Raw genomic sequence first — 14674 nt, 5'->3', positions numbered from 1 at the left:
GCTGCCAGAGGAGGTAGTTGAGGCTGGGACTATCCCATCGTTTAAGAAACAGGTACATGGATAGGAAAGGTTTGGAGGGATATGAACCAAGTGCAGGCAAGCGGGACTAGCGTAGCCGGGACATTGTTGGCCGGTGTGGGCAAGTTGGGCTGAAGGGCCTGTTTCCACGCTGGATGATATTATTCCACATTTATCTATTTCCCCCTGCTGGTGTTTCTGGGTATGAGATATTAAACACTGTTCAACATCTATTTGCCTCTCTCTTATCTGCTTCCCTCTGCTGGTGACTCTCTCTATTACATAGAACCACAGTACCCACATTTTCTGCCCGGACACACTAGATACCCATACACACACTACCCTCTCCCACTCTCTGCCCTCACTCAAACATTAACATTCTATACCACCCCCGCCTGCACAGCTTGCACAGACATAGAGCTCAAACCCCCAGAGGTATGAGATAGAGAGGTTCCTCAATGTGCTGCAACCCTTCCATTGAAGACTAGGAAATAGGAGAGAGAGCATCTGGAATGGAGGGGCTGCTGGAATCCAATGCTCCTCAATCTCATGCTCTTTGGCCCACCAAACCTGCGCTGATGCTATTTAATCCTGTTTCAGGATACCCTTGAATCATTGCTTCTACCTTCCCGCTAATGTCTTGCCGTGACAGAGCTCGGAAGAGAGTCTGAATCAGCAGCCTGATATCAGGCAGGTGAATGAAGAGACCCGCCCAACTGAAAGAACTCTGTAATCAGAGTGTCAATTCTGGGAAATTTAGCCCGAGAGAGGGCACTAACAATAGTTTGCCTATTCTTTCAGTGGCTTTGGAGGACTTTGTGGAGATGGTGTTGGTGTCACCTGTCCAGTGCTTTGAGGTGCCTATTGCAGGCAGTCCAGGTTTCAGAAGCATATGAGAGGGCGGGCTCACATCCGCATAGTGCGTTTTGTGGCAGGTCTGAGGTCTTGATATTCAAATACCCTGTTCCTCCATTATCCCGCCTATCACTAACCATCCTATTCACCAATGAGAGTGCAGTCCTGAGCTACAATCTACCTCGGTGGAGATCCTTGGATTATCTTTAATCATATTTTCCATAGTTTATCTGGCACTAAAACAATATTTCCTTTATCATGTAATTGTACATTTTGGACAGCTTGATTGTAATCATGTATAGTAGTCTTTCAGCTGACTGGATAGCACGCAACAAAAAAGCTTTTCACTGTGCCCAGGTAAACTAAACAGTGTTGAAGGTGAATTTCATCATCAATGTCTGCCTTTGCTGAGTTGTGGAAAGTGGTTCACTTTTTGTTGTGGACCTTCATAGTTGGAGAGATGTTGTTGTGGAGGTTGGTAGAAGACCAACCTTAATGGAGGTTTAGTGCAAAGAATATCCTTCTGTGCACCTACAAATGACTTGATGGTGACTTAGAGCTTGTACTCATACTGTAATAGCATATGCATTCACTAATGTTGTCTGCATTCTGCAGCCTGATGACTGAAATCATAGTCACCTTGTTCTGAAGTGGAGAGGACATATGTTACATTTTTCTCCAGTTGGCCTCAAGACTATCAAGAGTGTTTAATTGTCATAAGCATCAGGGCTGAAACATTGACATTCTTTAATTAATTAAAGCACATTCATGCAACAACACAACACATATGCAATTGATTATCAGTTATTCTAGGTAAGACCATAAGACAATAAGATATAATAGCAGAATTAGGCCATTCGGTCCATCAATGGCCTAATGTCAGGACTGTCTTATGAAGAAAGACTGGATAGACTTGGTTTATACTCTCTAGAATTTAGGAGATTGAGAGGGGATCTTATAGAAACTTACAACATTCTTAAGTGGTTGGACAGGCTAGATGCAGGAAGATTGTTCCCGATGTTGGGGAAGTCCAGGACAAGGGGTCACAGCTTAAGGATAAGAGGGAAATCCTTTAAAACCGAGATGAGAAAAACTTTTTTCACACAGAGAGTGGTGAATCTCTGGAACTCTCTGCCACAGAGAGTAGTTGAGGCCCGTTCATTGGCTATATTTAAGAGGGAGTTAGATGTGGCCCTTGTGGCTAAGGGGATCAGAGGGTATGGAGAGAAGGCAGGTATGGGATACTGAGTTGGATGATCAGCCATGATCATATTGAATGGCGGTGCAGGCTCGAAGGGCCGAATGGCCTACTCCTGCACCTAATTTCTATGTTTCTATGTTTCTATCAAGTCTGCTTCACCATTCGACCATACTGTAGGTGAACTATTTTTCCCTCTATTTGGAAAAATGCACCCACCCCAACGCTTAAAATGTGGATCACAAGCATGTCTGAAACGTTACATCTCGAAGATATGAGATTCGTCCTAGCAGGAACATCAGAACAATTCTTAAAGATATGGTCTCCTTTCATCGATTTATTACAAGTATAATATGGTGCAACATAACTCTGGAAATTAACCACTTCAGAACTGGGTGAGGGGTGTGGAAAGATATGAAGTAGGTTTCTTTTCTGTTCTGTTTTTTTTCTTCTTTTTCTTTTCTTTTTTTTTTGTCTTTCCTTTCTTTTTTCCTCTTTTTTTTACATCTTTATGTGTTCTTTCTCTCTATCCTTCCACAAACGATCAATTGTTAACTCCTGGAGTGGTACTCCAGGGGTTTACACACCACTACTTTCCTTAATCTTCTCTTTTCTCTCTTTTTCGTGCTTCTGTTATTTCTCTATTGTTAAATTTAAAACAAGAAGTTGTACACAAAATGTATTATGTTATATGCCACGGTTTATACTACTGTACATTGGTTCTAATAAAAATATTAAAAAAAACAAATCTATTTTTCCCTCTCAACCCCATTCTCCTGCCTTCTCCTCGTAACCTTTGACACCCTTACTAATCAAGAATATCAATGTTGACTTGGCCTCTATTGTCATCTGTGGCAATGATGTCCGCAGATTCACCACCCTGGTTGAAGAAATTCTTCCTCATCTCCATTCTCAAGATATTGTATGTCTTTTTATTCTGAGGCTCTGGCCCCTGGTTCTAGACTCTCCCACTACTGGAACCATCCTCTCCACATCCGCACTATCCAGGCCTTTCATTGATCAATAGGTATCAATGAGATCTCCCACATTCTTCTAACCTCCAGCGAGTGGAGGATCTGAGCCATCAAATGGTCATCATAATGGTTAACCCAATCATCCCCGGGATTATTCCCGGAAATGATGACCAAGCTGGCAAAGTTGTCAACATTGGCGGAATATGTCAAATTACAATATTACAAATTTTTCACACAGAGAGTGGTGAATCTCTGGAATTCTCTGCCACAGAAGGTAGTTGAGGCCAGTTCATAGGCTATATTTAAGAGGGAATTAGATGTGGCCCTTGTGGCTAAAGGGATCAGGGGGTATGGAGCGAAGGCAGGTACAGGATACTGAGTTGGATGATCATATTGAATGGTGGTGCAGGCTCGAAGGGCCGAATGACCTACTCCTGCACCTATTTTCTATGTTTCTATGTTTCTATGTTACAGTGATGCTCTGATAACATGCCACCCAGTTGTTTGAAAATACCAATGATATGGCAACTGGATCATCAGTTCACTCCCTCCCTTGATCCTTACTAGAGCCTCGGTTACCAGACACTGTGAAAACTCACCGGGTCCTCAATTTCCACTCACCCTTGAAACTCATCAAGACCCCAGTTCCCATTCTGCCTTGAAACTCACAGCGGCCACAATTCCCAGGCCGCGTCTTTTACCACCCTCCGTTGCAACTTAATGGACAATTTATAACACTAATGTACTTGTAAAGAGGAAACAAAAAAATTAATTAAATGTGTGTTGGAGTGTTAATATGAACAAAATCCAACACTGGAAAATCAATCAGTTCGCCACTCCTGACTATGCCAGATTAACAAAGTTGACTTTGAAGACAAACACAAAATGCTGGAGTAACACAGCGGGACAGGCAGCATCTCTGGAGAAAAGGAATAGGCGGCGTTTTGGGTTGAGACCCTTCTAAGTATATTTTATTTAATTTGATGAAAACTAAGTGAAAAGTTATGTCAGCAATATACATCAGGAGCAAATTATTATTTTCCACCCCTACTTACAGTATACCTCTGCTGTTTCAGGAGTGACCTTTATGCTCACATTAAGGTAAGTATCTTTTCCCCTTCAAAGAAGGGTTTCTCTGTGTGTCTTCCTTCAGCCTAAGGGACAAAGTCACCAAGTGACACACATGCACAAACTACAATTCACAAAGGACGCAGGCCCTACCATCACTTCAGGAGGCAGGGACGGAGCTGTCCATATGTGTTAAAGGTCACTACTGCCTTGAATTCTTTCACCTCTTTTCTCCTGACCTCATTATCAGATGCCTGTCAAATCCCACAACCAGCTGTGCACAGCCACAGATGACGAAGTGTATTGCTGGCTTGACCGGGAATTTAATTAATTTCCCCATGGAAACCGACCCGAAACAGGAAAGAGCGCAGGGCTCTCGGTGTATGCTGTGCAGAGTATAATTGATGGGCTGCACTTGCCATAGCAGGGCTTAGCAACAGTGTTAGACTCCACTACCCCGGTTAGCTTCAGCATTGTTTTATTTTACTGCCTTTGGCTGTGCCACCTCGGTTTGCAGGGGCAGCTGACGTTCAGGATATTGAAACCACAGAAGAATTTTCGCAGCCCAAGCGAGCTGGGAATCAGGGTAAATGAAGCAACAGTCCCAGTGCAGCTGGGGAATTGAAACTCACTTAATTAAGCAAATCTTTAGACTCTGGACTTTAGACTTTAGAAATACAGCGCAGAAACAGGCCCTTCGGCCCACCGAGTCCGCGCCGCCCAGCTATCACCCCTTACACTAGCACTGTCCTACACACAAGGGGCAATCTCTCGTTTCCCTTTCCCCTGACGTCTGAAGAAGGGTCTCAACCCGAAAAGTCACCAATTCCTTCTCTCCAGAGATGCTGCCTGTCCTGCTGAGTTGCCCCAGCTTTTTGTGCCTATTTTAGGGACAATTTACAATTTTACTGAATCCAATTAACCTACAAACCTGTGCATGTTTGGAGTGAGAATGGAAACTGGAGCACCCAGAGAAAGCCCACGCGGTTATGGGGAGAATGTACAAACTCCATGCAGACAGCGCCCGTAGTCAGGATCGAACCCGAGTGTCTGGCGTTGTAGGGCAGCAGCTCTACCACTGCGCTACCGTGCCGCCAAAATCTTCACGAACGCAGTCCCCCACTACCACAACTTTTGTAGTCGAGTATTCCACATTTGGAGACGTCACAGGCATCAGTGCAATGGGATGGACTCGTCCCGGGGGAAATGCATTTTTGATCACGGTCTCTCCCCTGCTAGGTAAAGCTGGAATCAGAAGCCAGAATCCATCTGGAAGGTAGGACGTCTGCCTTCCTGGTTCACTCTGGCTGCTTCGAATATATAAGATTATGAGAGGCATTGGTAGGGTAGATAGGCAGAACCTTTCACTCAGGGTGGAAATGTCCATGACAGAGGGCGTACATTTTGTGTGTTCTTTATTATTGTATCGCTGCTGACAACCCAAAAGTCCACCAGCCTGGCTGTGTGGTCATTAAAATACAATACAAATACAATGAAGGTGAGAGGGACAAAGTGTGAAGGAGATATGCGGGGCAGGTTGGTGCGAGCAGGCAGGGAAATCGCTATCAAAACACAGGGGGGGTGACACAATTTCTTGGCAGCCGCACGCGCATGCGCACACACGCGAGGCTTCGGCCATGGGCCCTGTAACATCAGCAGCTGACCTGGTTGGTGACCGACTCCGAACTCCAGCAACAGCAGCTTCGTCCGCCCTGAATCGTGGGGCTTCAATCGGCCCGTTCGCGGGGGCTTCAACATTGGGAGCCTCGACGCAGAAGACCCCGTTGCCGGCCGCGCCGGGCGATGAGAAGCCCCGCGAACGGGCCGATTCAAGTTCCGCTCTATGATCTTTGCTCCATGGACGTCTCCCACCTCCAATCACCGCGCTCTATCCTCAGTCCCACCCCCACTGCCTGCTGACTGACGTCTCTCTCGTCCAATCGGCGCCCTCGATCATCAGTCCCACCCCTACTGTCCTGCGGAAAGTGGAGATTTTAATAGATTATTTTACCATGTTTTAAAGTCCAGATTACAAAACATGGGGGGTGGGGGGAAGGATTGTCCCCCACCTCTCAAAACATGGGGGGGGCGTGTCCCCATGACCCCCCCTGGATTTCCGCCCCTGTTAAGAATGCACTGCCAGGGGTGGTGCTGGAGGTTGATAATGATAGTGGCATTTAAGAGGCTTTTAGATAAGCAGATGGCTATACAGGGAATGGGGGGCATACGAATCATGTGCAGGCAGATGAGATTTGTTTATCTTGGCATCTTGATCGGCACAGATATTGTAGGCTGAAGGGCCAGTTCCGAGCTGTACTGTTCTATGTTCTACGTTCTCCATGCCCATGGCAGTGTGATTGTCACTTAGTAGATTCACTGACTAGCAGCCTTGACCAACACTGGGCTCTGGTGCTGCGTCTGTTCCTCTAGTGGACTGTTTCCTGGTCATCAGCAGCTTTGGCTACAATTTCACATGATGAAAGACCCATTCCAACTGAGACCCTCAGTCACCTCCACCCCAGACCCTCAGTCACTTCACCTGAGATCCTCAGTCATTTCCAACTCAGATAGTTCAAGTTCAAGTTCAAGTTTCAAGTTTACATTTTTTGTCACATGCACCAACTGGTACAGTGAAATTTGGGTTGAGATACTCACTCACCCCACCTCAGTAACTGCACCTCAGACCCCTAGTTACCTTTACCTCAGCCCCTCAGTCACCTCCACCCCAGACCCTCTATCACTCTACCTGACACCTTGAGTTACTGCACCTCAGACCCTTAATCATTTCCAACTCAGACTCATTCCACCTCAGAGCCTCAGTCACCTCCAGTTCACACCCTCACTCACGCCAGCCCAGACCCTCCATGACTCCAGCTCAGACCCTCTGTGATCTTCCTCTGAAGCTTTTTTTAAAGTTTACCCCTTTGACGTTGTCACCCTGGTCTAACATAACAGTTTCAGTTTGTCCTGAAATCACTGCATGCGCGGGCTCTGAAGCAGTCGCTCAGCTTGGCCACCAGATAGCGCCAGATCATCACATCGCCACAAATCTCTGCAAACATACTGAAACATTTTCAATGTTATTTTTTCTTGGGAACCAAAGGTTTTAACAGAATATAAATACCAAAACATGATATGCAACTAAGAAATAATTAACTTCAACCTCTACATCATCGGAATCTTTTTAATAAATTTCTTCACTGAAGTCTTTCAGCCCAAGGTGAATCCTTGTGCATGAACACAATTATTTTTCCCCAGTCATACAAAATGTCACTTGTGCTGACTACAGAGCTGCACTGAATCATCGCTATACTGAGAGAACTTTCTTTCCTTCACCTCCAGCAGTTTCAAATCTATTCAAGGTAGAAGCTGGCAAGTTTAAGAACGAATGAGAATTTAAAATTGGATGCAGCATGAAAATATATAGATGAGGTGTTCCGTAAGGGCCGGTGCCGGGGTGCTACTCTTCATGTTGTATATTCATGCTTTGGGTAAGGGGATTGAAGGCTTTGTGGCCGAGTTTGCAGATGATGCTAAGATAGATGGAGGGATTCTGCAGAAGGACTTGGACAGGTTGGGAGAGTGGGCAGAGAAGTGGCAGATGAAATTCAGTGTAGCAAAGTACGGAGTCATGCATTTGGTAATAAGAATAAAGGCTTAGATTATTTTCTAAATGGAGAGAGAATCCAGAAATCTGAGGTGCAATTGGACGTTAATTTGAAAGTCGAATCGGTAGTAAGGAAGGCAAATTCAATGCTAGCATTTACTTCAAGAGGACTGGAATACAAAAACAGAGATGTGATGCTAAGGCTGCATTTGGACTACTGTGAGCAAATTTGGGCCCCATATCTGAGGAAGGATGTGCTGGCTCTGGAGAGGACCCAGAGGAGGTTTACAAGAATGATTCCAGGAATGAGTGGGTTAGCACATGATGAGTGTTTGACAGCACTGGGCCTCTACTCGCTGGTTTAGAAGATTGAGGGGGAACCTCATTGAAACTTACAGAATAATGAAAGGCATAGATAGAGTGGATGTGGAGAGGAAGTTTCCACTGGTTGGAGAGTCTAGGACCAGACCCAGAATTAAAGGGTGCTCTTTTAGAAAGGAGGTGAGGACAAACTTCTTTAGGCAGAGGGTAGTTAATCTGTGTAACTCATTGCCACAGAGTGCTGTGGAGGCCAAGTCAGTGGATATTTTTAAGGCAGAGATAGACACGTTTTTGATTAGAACAGATGTAAGTGTTATGGGGAGAAGGCAGGAAAATGGGATTAGGACGCAGAGATCAGCCATGATTGAATGGTGAAGTAGACTCGATGGGCCGAATGGCCTAATTCTACTCCAATAACCTGTGAACTTGTGATACTTCATTTCAAGGCTTTTGGTAGTGGCGACCTGTTCACACAATAAAAGTGTAGCATCAGCATGGAGTAGGATATAGACTGCTGTCAGGATAGCCAAAGTGAATTCCTGTGGCAGGCAGTAGGGCCGGCTGTGGGGATGAGGTGAGGATTGCTGGTATATGGTGTGAAATGGGATAAAATGCAGTAGAGGTTTGCATCAACTAATGGATGGGGTGAGTTGGTGGTTGGATAGAATGACGAGAGCAGTGAGATTTTCAAATCTAGAGTGACTATTATTATAAGCTAATCATGTTGATTTAACATTTAATACACATTTTCATTTGTTGACAATTCTTCATTTATAATGCGAGTGTATGATTTGTCATTGGATATTTTCCTCTCCCTCATATACACGCACACAATCTTAACACACAGCCCAATACAGACATGCAGATACATACCACAACATACACATAGACACACACCCCAACAGACACTCTCCAACACACACACCAACATATATACACACCTTAAAACACACACAATATCTCACGCATCCACTCCGACATAAAGTGTTTAGCCTTGGCTTGGGCCTTTAACTTTCCATTGAATTTAGTGTGTTTATTCTACACACTCGGGCCAACTTACAGAAGCTAATTTACCTCTAAATCTGCACGGTTTTGGAATGCGGGAGGAAACTGGAGCTCCTGGGGAAAACCTACATGGTGACTGGGAGACCGGGCCCATAGTCAGGATCTAACTGGGTCTCAGGCACTGTAAGGCAACAACCTTACTGCTGCTCCACTCTGCCGCCTTGAAGTTGAAAGGGAACGGGCAGGCGGAAAGGGGAAAAAGGATAGAAGAGGGACACAGTGTAGGGAGAAGTGGGAGATGAGTGATTGGAGGAGAGGGGAAGGAACTAGTGGATGGAGTGAGGGGTGTGCTTGTCGGGTGGGAGGTGGGAGCTGATTAGATGAGATGGTGAGGACCTCTTATGTTGGACAATTCAATGGTCCTGCAGTTGGGTTGTAGGCTGCCCTTCAAGTAAAATCTCCAATTCAGAATGACTTTTCACTTGTGCTACCTGTAGCGTCATCCTGGTGGGAGAATAAAATTCCAACAAGCTTTTAAACAACCATGAATAAAGAACAGTTCGTTGAAAAGTTAAAAGCAAAGCCAAAAGATGTGTCTTTGAGATTTTAATTGCATTTGGATTTTAGTTTTCCTTTCCTCCCCAACTCTGAACTGGACTTCATCTAAACACCATGTATGGACTTCACGCTCCAAGGTTCAATGGGCAATTGACCATGTATTTGTGTTGTTAAGAAACGCAGGATTTCCATTCTTGAACCATTGGTTAGCTCATGTGATGGCATTATGTGAGAATGGGATTCCTGATTTGTATATAATCCTGTCCCTTATTTATAATCATGGTTTGAGTAGAACACAAAGTGTTAGAGTAACTCAGTGGGTCAGGAAGGATTTCTGAAAGACATGAAAAGGTAACGTTTTGGGTCACGACCCTCCTTCAGAAGAGTCCTGACCCAAAATGTTACTTATCCATGTCCTCCAAAAATGCTGCTTGTTTTGCTAACTTACTCCAGCGACATTGTTTTCTGTGCAAGAATACGGCTTCTGCTGTTCCTTGTGTCTTCAATCAAGGTTTGAGTTCAGAATTGAGAATTAGCATGGTGCCAGACATCGAATGACTGAGGATTCTGGTGGAATCGCTTCCCAATATAATGGACTACTTTTAAAAAAGAATAAAAATGGTCGTCTTATTTTTGCAGGTCTGGCACGAACATTGTAATAAATCGTGTGAGGGACCATCAAGAGGGTATAATCACGAGGAAAAATCTCAGAGTAAAAAAGATATCTGAAAAAGGCATCCAGTGCGAAACATCGAAGAGAAACTTATTTGTAATAAATCATGTACGAAAATGTTTTACAATAAATAAAATCATGACATAAACCACACATATGATACATATGCCTCAGCAGGGTTTTCAATTTAATATTTCCAAGCTAGTGGTCAACGGCTCAACTGAAAATTTGATAACCAGATGAGCATTTTTGTGATTTATTAAAACATCTTGTGGTTAACCACAAAATGGAAAATTAGATTTTCCTGTGGTCAGCAATGTTACGCGTTATATTTTTTGAGTTGATGACTGCATAATAAATTCAGGTCAGAAAACCCTTGTTGTATTTAGTAATTTCTTACCCCAAACTGCAAAATAATTATTTTTTCTGTGCTGTTTTGTCTGTGAGAAACATACTGTTATAAATTCAATCCTTTTAAAATTTAAAACCCTCTAAGTTCGACACCTGGAGACACGAGGAACTGCAGATGCTGGAATTTTGAGTGCCATTATTAGAGGAATAGATAGAGTCCTTTAGCTGGAGTAAGTGAATCAAGAACCAAAGGACAAAGATTTAAGGTGAGGGGGAAAGATTTAATAGGACCTGAGGAGCAACATTTTCACACAGTGAGTGGTGGGCATATGGAATGAGCTGCCAGAGGAGGTTGTGGAGGCAGGGACTATCACAACATTTAAAAATTAGTAGGATGGGTGCATTGGATAGGACAGGTTTAGAGGGATATGGGCCAAACACAGGCAGGTGGGATTAGTGTAGATGGGGCAAGTTGGTTGGCGTGGGGTAGTTGGGCCTGTCTCCAGACTATGAGTCTAATGTGCGGGTCTTGGATTTGTCATGATAGATGTGGTGGGTCTTCGGACTGTTGCAAGATGGTGCTTTGTCAGTGGCAGTGTGTCATGGGTATAGTAGTTGTTCTCCCCCAGAAACCCACAGCAACATGTGGAGAGAATGTTTCCACTGGTGGGAGAGTCTAGAACTAGAGGTCATTGCCTCAGAATTAAAGGACATTCTTTTAGCAAGGAGGTAAGGAGAAATTTCTTTAGTCAGAGGGTGGTGAATCTGTGGAATTCTTTGCCACAGAAGGCTGTGGAGGCCAAGTCAGTAGATATATGTGCTGTGGTCATTGGATATTAATAGAGTGGAGATAGATAGATTCCTGATTAGTGCAGGTGTCAGAGGTTATGGGGAGAAAGCAGGAGAATGGGGTTAGGAGGGAGAGATGGATCAGCCAAGATTGAATGGTGGAGTAGACTTGATGGGCTGAATGGCCTAATTCTACTCCTATTCCTTATGACATTATGACCTTAACCATTGAGAGACAGGCAATTCCAGACCAAGGATGGAAGGGCCAAGTCTCTAAATTTCCTCGCAGTACGAAACAATTTCTATTCCGCTCCTCAGACACACGCTGAGCCCGCATGCAACAATTCAGTCAAGAACAGCATCTCACACTGAATGTGACTTCTGAAGTTAGCAGGGCCTTCACTTGGTGGGGCAGTGAAGGAACAGCTCATATAATGCAGTGCAGCACAAGACAAAACAGGCAAATGCATTGCTGGAAGCGATTTTAACCTTCTGTAAATCTTATTATCAACAGGCGCAAGGTTAAATTTGTGCTATATAGCTATCCTTATTGGCTAGGAAGCACTTCAGCATATGCTGAGTTCATGAGAAGCTACACTCACAATCTGTGCTGTTCCTCATAGGAGGAGATGCTCATACCTTCCCTGGCTTCTCCTCGGGAACCTGAAGGTAGTTCAAACAGTTGATGAGGCAGCATTTAGAATACTGTCTTCAGTTTTGGTCAGACTGCCATCGGAAGGATGTTATTTAACAGGAAAGAGTGCAGAGACTTTTTACAAGAATGTTACTATAACTCAAAGACCTGAGCTACAGGGAGAGGTTGGGCAGGTTGGGACTTTATTCCTTGCAACTCTGGAGGATGAGGGGTGACCCTATAGAGGTGTACAAAATCATGAAGGGAATAGATAGGGTGAATGCACAAAGTTTATTTCCTCGGGTAGGAATCATAATATAATTAGTTTTAATCTGCAATTTGAGAAGGAGAAGGTTAAATCGGAAGTGGCAGTGATGCAATTGAACAAAGGGGACTATGAAGGCATGAGAGAGGAGCTGGCCAAGGTAGACTGGAAAGGGATCCAAGCAGGAATGACGGTGGAACAGCAATGGCAGGAATTTCTGGGCATAATCCGGAAAGACGCAGGATCATTTCATTCCAAAAATGAAGAAAGATTCTAAGGGGGGTAGGAGGCAACCGTGGCTGACAAGAGAAGTTAGGGATAGAATAAAACTAAAATAAAAGATGTATAACTCAGCAAAGAGTAGCCGGAAGCCAGAGGATTGGGAAACATTCAGAGGACAACAGAAGGTAACAAAACGGGCAATACGGGCTGAAAAGATGAAGCACGAGGGGAAGCTGGCCAGGAATATAAAGAAGGACAGTAAAAGCTTCTTTAGATATGTTAAGGGAAAAAGAGTAGAAAAATCAGATCAAAGGTCAAAAGGTCAAAAACTTTATTTGCCATTTGTGCTTACACACATAGGAACTCTTGTGCGGTTGTTCAGAGAGTTAAGTCAAGTCAAATTAAAAATTAAAAAGACACACAGAAGACACATAATCTATAAAAACATATACTACTCTAGAAATAAAAAAAGAAAGTGCCTAAAACCCTATATAAAGGGGAAAGTGAGAGCATTGTAACTTGCACAAACCCTATATCAGGACATCAGTTCATTTTGTTTTGCAGGGAAGAAGCTCTTAAAAAAGCGTGTTCTGTTTGTGGCGATGCTGTCTGCTCGTCTGTGCCTGAGGTTGTATGTGCAGTTTTTGTGTTTGAGCAGGGAGTGAGCTGGATGTAGTGTGTCTCTAATGATTCTCTCTGCTCTTTTTTGACAGCGCTGTGTGTAGATTGTGTCCATGGAGGGGAGTTCAGTTCTGATGATCCTCTCTGCAGTCTTTATGACTCTTTGCAGAGCCTTCCTCTCTGTCTGTGTGGTGTTTCCATACCACACCGTGATGCCTGTGGTGAGGATGCTCTCTATCAGTCCTTTGTAGACCTGGGTGAGAGGGCGACAGTGCAGACCAGCTTTTCTGAGCAGCCTGATGGAGTACAGTCTCTGCTGGGCTTTTTTCACTGTGGCTGCAGTGTTCAAAGTCCAGTTCAGATCTGATGTTATTTGTAGTCCCAGGTATCTGTAACTGTCAGCCCTCTCCACCACAGTCCCCTTGATGATGAGGGGCTGCAGGGGGGGTGGATTTTTTCTGAAGTCCATTATTATTTCTCTTGTCTTGTCTGTGTTGAGGCTTAGGTCGTTCACCTCACCATAGGCAAGAATGTCGTTCACCAGACTCCTGTAGCCCGACTCGTCCCCCCCCTTGATGAGGCCCAGGATGGTGGTATCATCCGCATACTTAATAATGATGGTATTTTCCTGGGTGGAGACACAGTCGTGTGTGTACAGGGTGAAAGGTTTGGGACTGAGACAGCAGCCTTGTGGTGATCCTGTGCTGACGGTGAGCTCTGCAGACACCCTCCTTCCCATCCTCACCACCTGTGGTCTTTCAGTCAGGAAATCCAAGATCCAGTTGCAGGTGGGAGTCGGGACGCCGAGGTCTGTCAGAGATGTGGGTCCCTTGAAGGCAGACATGGGTGAAATTATTATGTGGAACATGGAAATGGCAGAGGAGTTGAATAGGTACTTCGGATCTGTCTTCACTAAGGAAGACAAACAATCTCCCAGAAGTATTGGAGGACAGAGGATCAAAGGGGGTAGAGGAACTGAAATACATTATCATTAGGTGAGTATTGGGTAGGCTAATGGGACTGAAGGATGATAAATCCCCTGGGCCTGATGGTCTGCATCCCAGGATCCTCAGGGAGGTGGCTCTAGAAATAGTGGACGCACTGGTGATCATTTTCCAATGTTCAATAGATTCAGGATCAGTTCCTGTGGATTGGAGGACAGCTAATGTTATCCCACTTATCAAGAAAGGAGCGAGAGAGAAAACTGAAAATTACAGACCAGTTAGCCTGACTTTGGTGGTGGGAAAGATGCTGGAGTCAATCATTAAAGAGGTAATAATGGGGCATTTGTATAGCAGTAAAAGGATTAGTCCAAGTCAACATGGATTTATGAAAGGAAAATCATGCTCGACTAATCTTCTGGAATTTTATGAGGATGTGACAAGCAAAATGGATGAAGGGGAGCCAGTGGATGTAGTGTATCTAGACTTTCAGAAAGCCTTTGATAAGGTCCCGTACGGGGGACTGGTGACTAAAATTAGAGCACATGTTATTGGGGGTAAAATTATAAAAGGA

At 44.4% G+C, this 14674-nt stretch overlaps 1 pseudogene; it reads right to left on the bottom strand.

Annotated features, from left to right (window-relative positions):
* Window positions 1–5207: 5207 nt before the first annotated feature.
* Window positions 5208–5360, bottom strand: LOC116973823 (annotated as a pseudogene).
* Between the last annotated feature and the right edge of the window lie 9314 nt (window positions 5361–14674).

Source organism: Amblyraja radiata, chromosome 5, assembly GCF_010909765.2.
Source record: "Amblyraja radiata isolate CabotCenter1 chromosome 5, sAmbRad1.1.pri, whole genome shotgun sequence".
NCBI classification, from domain to species: domain Eukaryota; kingdom Metazoa; phylum Chordata; class Chondrichthyes; order Rajiformes; family Rajidae; genus Amblyraja; species Amblyraja radiata.
This window is presented reverse-complemented; position numbering and strand designations above follow the sequence as displayed.